Source organism: Schistocerca americana, chromosome 10 (genome assembly GCF_021461395.2).
Source record: "Schistocerca americana isolate TAMUIC-IGC-003095 chromosome 10, iqSchAmer2.1, whole genome shotgun sequence".
Taxonomy (NCBI): Eukaryota; Metazoa; Arthropoda; class Insecta; order Orthoptera; family Acrididae; genus Schistocerca; species Schistocerca americana.
Window position 1 is genome coordinate 108,892,428 of NC_060128.1, and position 8,121 is coordinate 108,900,548.

The 8,121-nt window shown below is 47.2% G+C and overlaps 1 pseudogene; it reads right to left on the reverse strand.

Annotated features, from left to right (window-relative positions):
* Positions 1–6,969: 6,969 nt before the first annotated feature.
* Positions 6,970–7,087, reverse strand: LOC124552941 (annotated as a pseudogene).
* Between the last annotated feature and the right edge of the window lie 1,034 nt (positions 7,088–8,121).

Sequence of the window (8,121 nt, forward strand, 5' to 3'; positions counted from 1 at the left end):
GCCGGGTGTTGGCCCTGTGTGCCTCGGTCGTATGCAGTCCTGATTGTGGCGCTCACCTGCACGGCGCCAAACACGCATACGACCATCATTGGCACCAAGGCAGAAGCGACTCTCATCGCTGAAGACGACACGTCTCCATTCGTCCCTCCATTCACGCCTGTCGCGACACGACTGGAGGCGGGCTGCACGATGTTGGGGCGTGAGCGGAAGACGGCCTAACGGTGTGCGGGACCGTAGCCCAGCTTCATGGAGAGGGTTCCGAATAGTCCTCGCCGATACCCCAGGAGCAACAGTGTCCCTAATGTGCTGGGAAGTGGCGGTGCGGTCCCCTACGGCACTGCGTAGGATCCTACGGTCTTGGCGTGCATCCGTGCGTCGCTGCAGTCCGGTCCCAGGTCAAAGGGCACGTGCACCTTCCGCCGACCACTGGCGACAACATCGATGTACTGTGGAGACCTCACGCCCCACGTGTTGAGCAATTCGGCGGTACGTCCACCCGGCCTCCCGCATGCCCACTATACGCCCTCGCTCAAAGTCCGTCAACTGCACGTACGGTTCACGTCCACGCTGTCACGGCATGCTACCAGTGTTAAAGACTGCGATGGAGCTCCGTATGCCACGGCAAACTGGCTGACACTGACGGCGGCGGTGCACAAATGCTGCGCAGCTAGCGCCATTCGACGGCCAACACCGCGGTTCCTGGTGTGTCCGCTGTGCCGTGCGTGTGATCATTGCTTGTACAGCCCTCTCGCAGTGTCCGGAGCAAGTATGGTGGGTCTGACACACCGGTGTCAATGTGTTCTGTTTTCCATTTCCAGGAGTGTATATATCCGTGGAAACCCACCGTGTTGCGCTCTACAGTGTATTCTGCCATCGGCTGGTCAGCTGTACACTAACGTTACAAAAGTCGTGGGGTAACTACATGCACACATACAGATGGCAGAAGTGTTTTGTGCACGAGGTACGAAAGGACAGTGCGTCGGAGCAGCTTTCATTTGTACTCAGGCGATTAATGTGAAAACGTTTGTGATGTACGCAAAATTAAGGCTTTCGTGTGTCCCAGGTTTTCTCCATCCCTTGTGACCAGCACATCTAGAAATGGCAGTTTGTTGTCCTTTTCTACTTCCATGGTAAATTTTATGTTTTTGTGGAGGCTGTTCAAGTGTCTTAGGAAGTCAGCGAGCTGTTCTTCACCGTGGCTCTACACGACGAAAGTATCATCGTCGTACCTGTACCACACCTTACGTTTGCAAGTCGCCGAGTCCAATGCCTGTGCTTTGAATTGTTCCATGAAGAAGTTGGCCACCACTGGACTGAGAGGACTACCCATGGTGACGCCTTCCAGCTGTTCGTAGAAATCGCCATTCCACGTGAAATAGCTCGTGGTGAGAGATGCATGGAAGAGCTGTGTGATGTCTTGCGGGAAAATGGAGCCGATGTGCTCCAGAGCGTCACTGAGTGGCACAAAGAAACAATATCAAAGCTGACCAGGACGTCGTTTGATGCGAGTTTCAGTTTGTTCAGCTTCTCAATGAAATGCCCTGACTCCTTTATGTATGTGTCGGTCTTCCCCACGTGGCCGGCCGGTGTGGCCATGCGGTCCCATAGTGCTCAGAGCCATTTCCCCACGTGTGGCTGGAGCAGAGAGGCCAAGTATTTTGCCAGTTTATACGTCGGTGAACCAGCAGCGCTAACAATCGGTCTCAGTGGAACGTTGTTCTTATGGATCTTGGGTAATCCATACAGCCGAGGTGGTAGGGCTTCTGTGTTGCGCAGGTTTCTCTGTACGTCCGCCGGCAGAGAAGACGCCTTCATTAATCGATTCGTATTCCGTCTGATACACTGGGTCGGATCTGCGTTTAGTTTCCGGTACGTCGTCAGATCTAATAGGTCTCGGATCTTTTGCTCATAATCTTCGGTCTTCATTACGACGGTTGCATTCCCCTTATCGGCAGGCAGGGATGGAGAAAACCTGGGACACAGCGTGCCTAGAAAATCGACACACACGGACAGATACCTGCATAAACTATCAAACGACCACCCGAGCCAGAAAAGAGGCATGATTAATACCCTCGTTGTTGTTGTTGTTGTGGTCCTCAGTCCTGAGACTGGTTTGATGCAGCTCTCCATGCTACTCTATCCTGTGCAAGCTTCTTCAGCTCCCAGTATCTACTGCAGCCTACGTCCTTCTGAATCTGCTTAGTGTGTTCATCTCTTGGTCTCTCTCTACGATTTTTACCCTCCACGCTGCCCTCCAATACTAAATTGGTGATCCCTTGATGCCTCAGAACATGTCCTACCAACCGATCCCTTCTTCTTGTCAAGTTGTGCCACAAATTCCTCTTCTCCCCAATTCTATTCAATACTTCATCATTAGTTATGTGATCCACCCATCTAATCTTCAGCATTCTTCTGTAGCACCACATTTCGAAAGCTTCTATTCTCTTCTTGTCCAAACTATTTATCGTCCATGTTTCACTTCCATACATGGCTACGCTCCATACAAATACTTTCAGAAATGACTTTCTGACACTTAAATCTATACTCGTTGTTAACAAATTTCTCTTCTTCAGAAATGCTTTCCTTGCCATTGCCAGTCTACGTCCATCATCAGTTATTTTGCTCCCCGTCGTGCGGTAGCGTTCTCGCTTCCCACGCCCGGGTTCTCGGGTTCGATTCCCGGCGGGGTCAGGGATTTTCTCTGCCTCGTGATGACTGGGTGTTGTGTGCTGTCCTTAGGTTAGTTAGGGGACTGATGACCATAGTTGTTAAGTCCCATAGTGCTCAGAGCCATTTGAACCATTTTTTGCTCCCCAAATAGCAAAACTCCTTTACTACTTTAAGTGCCTCATTCCCTAATCTAATTCTCTCAGCATCACACGACTTAATTCGACTACATTCCATTATCCTCGTTTTGCTTTTGTTGATGTTCATCTTATATCCTCCTTTCAAGACACTGTCCATTCCGTTCAACTGCTCTTCCAAGTCCTTTGCTGTCTCTGATAGAATTAAAATGTCATCGGCGAACCTCAAAGTTTTTATTTCTTCTCCATGGATTTTAATACCTACTCCGAATCTTTCCTTTGTTTCATTTACTGCTTGCTCAATATACAGATTGAATAACATCGGGGATAGGCTACAACCCTGTCGCATTCCCTTCTCGACTACTGCTTCCCTTTCATGCCCCTCAACTCTTATAACTGGCATATGGTTCGCTCCCTGTATTTTACCCCTGCCACCTTTAGAATTTGAAAGAGAGTATTCCAGTCAACATTGTCAAAAGCTTTCTCTACATCTACAAATGTTAGAAACGTAGGTTTGCCTTTCCTTAATCTTTCTTCTAAGATAAGTCGTAAGGTCAGTATTGCCTCACGTGTTCCAACATTTCTACAGAATCCAAACTGATCTTTCCCGAGGTCGGCTTCTACTAGTTTTTCCATTCGTCTGTAAAGAATTCGCGTTAGTATTTTGCAGCCTTGACTTATTAATACCCTAATAGTATTTTGCAGCTGTGACTTATTAATACCCTCTTAATGTCGGGAATATACCGTATACCATGCACATGCGGAAAAGTTTATATCGGAATGACTGGACGATCAATCAACACCAGGATCAAAGAACATAAGCGACATTGCAGGCTGCGGCAGGTGGAAAAATCGGCCGTGGCAGAACACGCACTGAGTGAGGTCGACCACGCATTAAAATTCGCCGACACGGAAGTTCTGGCTATAGAGAAGCACTATCACATGCGCTTGTTCAGAGAAGCTGTAGAAATACTAAAGCACGCGAACAGCTTCAACAAGAAAGAGGAAAGCCTAAGGTAAACGGACTGCAGCAGCCTAAGGTAAACGGACTGCAGCGAACGACCGTCGCAGGTAGCAAGAGGAGAACCGCACCGGAAATGACCACGGAGAAGCCCTCGGACGTTGGCGCGCCAGGTACATATAGTCTGCGGCCTCGAGCTCGGCTCCAGTTCACCATCGGCAGTAGAGGGTGAAGCTTTGACAATGCCAGCCACTCGTGCTGGCGAAACGTCAGAAAAATAGTCAGACGAACGTCGGCCGAAGAACCCGAGACAGAAGCCAACAGGCAGTTTGTGATGTATAGCCGCACATTTGGAATTAACAGACTTTGAACGAGGAATAGTGGTTAAGGTACGTTTACACTGGGATACATGTATCGCGACATGTATGAGCGACATGTCAATTTGACATGTCGCGATACATCACCTCATACAAAAATTCACGGAACTTGTATGCGGACCCTCGAGCTCATACATGTCGCGTATACATTTTGTATATCGCTTTTTGGCCATATACGCGACATGTATGAGCGACATTTGAAGAACTCGTGCATGCGCAGTACTATCATTTCCTGTCTTCTTGTCGACTGCTGCTTATTTCTACGGTTAGTGCATGCGTAGTACCAGGCTCTTTGGCGGCTGTTTGAGTTTTGAAGGTGCCGACTGTCGTTTCGACGTTAATGTATCTCCATAGAATATCAAAAAGTGCCATATGCAACATTATTCTTCGTGTTCGCGAGGCCAGTGTGCAAGTTTTATCCCAAGAAGTGAAGGTAAAAGTTTTATATATATCAGAGTATGTCATACATTAAATAATTTTTTCATGCATCTGGCACGTATATCAATGTTTTGCTGTTATTCCGGCGGCCTCGCGTGATAATGTTGACAACGGATGCCGACAATCGTGTGTGAGTCGTCGGCATTAGCAATCGCGCGACAATGCAAATGTTTTGTCATGAAATCTTCGTTTTACGAGGAATCCCCAGTGGCTAAAAAACGGAGTGTTACTGCCAACTGATCCTCTGGTGGAATCGCTTCCCGAAAGTTTGTGTTGGTTTTGGACACAAGAAGAGCCACAAGTGATAACAAACCGCGGAAATCCTCCATACTCATCCTAACATAATTTCTAAAATATGGCGTTAATTCGCGAGAAACTCTCTGTGCCATCATCTACGCTTCCTCCGCCTTTTCTTCCTATCATCTTCCAAAAGAGCAAGTGTATCAGCACATAAAAATGTGAAAACTTCCAAATCGTCGTCGGAAGCTATCGCACAGTGATACACATCAACCAGTGTAAACACACGCTCATACATGTATGAGGTTGATACTTGTCAACTCATACAAGTCGCGATACATGTCGAAAAGTCGTATATACATGTATCTCATACATGTGCCGATACAAATCGCAGTGTAAACGCACCTTTACAGATAGAGGCATGGGACATTCCATTTCAGAAATGATTAGGGAACTCAATAATCAGAGATCCACACTGTCCAGAGTTTACCGAGAATACCAGATTTAGGGCATTATTTCCCACTGTGGGCAACGGATCAAGACCAGTGGCATCTGCATAGAGTTTTCAGTGCTAACAAGGGAACCTCCCCATCGCACCCCCCTCAGATATAGTTATAAGTTGGCACAGTGGATAGGCCTTGAAAAACTGAACACAGATCAATCGAGAAAACAGGAAGAAGTTGTGTGGAACTACGGAAAAAAAGGCAAAATATACAAACTGAGAAGTCTGTGCGCCTGGTAGGCAACATCAAGGAATGTAGAACTCGGGAGCGCCGTGGTCCCGTGGTTAGCGTGAGCAACTACGGATCGTGAGGTCCTTGGTTCAAGTCTTCCCTCGAGTGAAAAGTTTACTTTCTTTATTTTCGCAAAGTTATAATCTGTCCGTTCGTTCATTGACGTCTCTGTTCACTGTAATAAGTTTAGTGTCTGTGTTTTGCGACCGCACCGCAAAATCGTGCGATTAGTAGACGAAAGGACGTGCCTCTCCAATGGGAACCGAAAACATTTGATCGCAAGTCATAGGGAAACAGGAATTTGCTGTCGACCCACCTAACTTGTACACTTGGCGAATAGGTAAAAAGACTCTTCCACTTTGCCCAATTTAGGTTTTCTTGTGGATGTGCTAATCACTCCCAAAAAAGTGATGAAAACATACGAGTTTGTCACATAAACAGTAACAAATGAATGCAACAGTTTCACAGTTGCACAGTTTTCCCAGTGCTCTGTCAAAACATATGTTTTTAACGTTTTCAAATTTTTCCGTGTGTAGACCGTCAAATACTGCATATGTCCAGGCAAATCTGAACATGTCGTGGAATTTTAGAGAGCGAAGTTGATTGTGTGTGAGTACCTGAACTTTGATAATTGATACACGATCACGTAAACAATACTGCTCTGTGTACCTGTGCAGCTTCGCAAAATCATAGAATAGTTACCTCGTATCGGACGGACAGATAATAATCGTCTGAAAATAAAAAATTAAAATTTTCACTCGAGGGAAGATTTGAACCAAGAACCTCTCGTTTTGCAGCTGCACACGCTAACCACGGCACCACCGCGCTCCTGCGTTCGCTTTTTCCTTGATGTTGCCTATCTTGCACATGGACTACTCAGTTTGTATATTTTGCTAATTTTTTTCACAGTTCCACACAACTTCTTCCTGTTTTCTCCATTGATCTGTGTTCAGTTTTTCACTGTGCCAACTTATAACTAAATCTGAGGGGGGTGCGATGGGGAGGTTCCCTTGTAAGAGACGAGCAACACTACCTGAAATGACTGCAGAAATCAGCGTGGAGCGCAAAACAGAACACTGCAGTGAAATTTGGCGTTACAGAGCTACGGTGGCAGACAGCCGACTCGAAAGTCTCTGCTGACGGCACATCACGTGCTGCGCCCCTCCTGGGATCGTTACCGTCTCAGTTGGGCCATAAAAACTAAACTAAACTCCTCCCGAAGAGGCCATGAAGGCCCAACTGTACTGACCGGCCGCCGAGTCATCCTCAGCACATAGGCGTCATTGCATGCGGATATGGAGGGGCATGTGTTCAGCACACCAGTCTCCCGGCTGTATGTCGGTTTCTGTGACCGGAGCCGCTGCTTCTCAGTCAAGTAGCTCCTCAGTTTGCCTCGCAAGGGCTGAGTGCACCCGACTTGCCAACAGCGCTCGGCAGACCAGATGGTCACCCATCCAAGTGCTAGCCCAGCCCGACAGCGCTTAACTTCGGTGATCTGACGGGAACTGGTGTTACCACTGTGGCAAGGCCGTTGGCTCAGTTGAGCCCTAAATGGAAAACCGTGGTGCAGGCAAGTGAGTCCCAAGTTCTGTCGTTAAGAGCAGACAGTAGGGTTCAGGTGTGGTGGAGACCCTGTGAAGAGGTCCAAGTACTGAGCCAGAAGGCCAAAGTTTGCACAGTGCTATGTGATCCACACTTAACAAGTGTTTCCGGTTTCCACGAACATCTTTCGTCGGCCTGAGCTATTACAAGTGCAACATGTTATTCTGACATGTTACACTGCACCTTACACAGAGGCCAGTTTTCCCAACTTAAAAGGGAAATATGTCAATGTGAAAAGTGGACAGCAACCCACTTTCAACTGAACTAGCGCCACTGCCTTGGTGTCTCCCTTTAAGAGCAAACGCTTTGCAGTTCTCGGACTCAACTGTCAATGGTTTCATCCCCAAGTCCAGGCTGTCCCATGTAAAATCGATACGCCTCAAGCCCGAGATTCAGGTAACAAGGAGGTAAGTAAAGAAGATAGATAGTAGCAACGTTAAAAAACAAGTAGTTATCTGCACTCAACTTTCCGGTAACATGCAGTGTAGCCAACTTGCGAGACAGTGCTGCCATTTCACAAGCAATTCTACTAGAGATGACTAACCGGTACATCGGGCATACCGGTTTTATGTAGGACACCGTGCGTGATGAACAGGGTCACGTTCTTGTTTTTTGTTCCTTGTTTTAAGGGCATCAGAAAACTTGCCTACATTGCTCTTGTTAAAAGCGTGTCGTCCATTTGAAGTCGCTGGTGTAGCTGATGAACCACGTCCTGCCCACTGTACTGGATATTCAATACGAGGTGCATTCAAGTTCTAAGGCCTCCGATTTTTTTTCTCTGCACTGGAAAGAGATAGAAACATGCGCATTGTTATAAAATAAGGCTGCGTTCATTGTCAATACGTCCCAGAGATGGCAGCACCGTAAGGTAGATGGAATTTTACCGCCAGCGGCGAGAATGAGAACTGTTTTAAATACTTAAAATGGCGACGTTTTCCTTACTTGAACAGCGTGCAATCATTCATTTT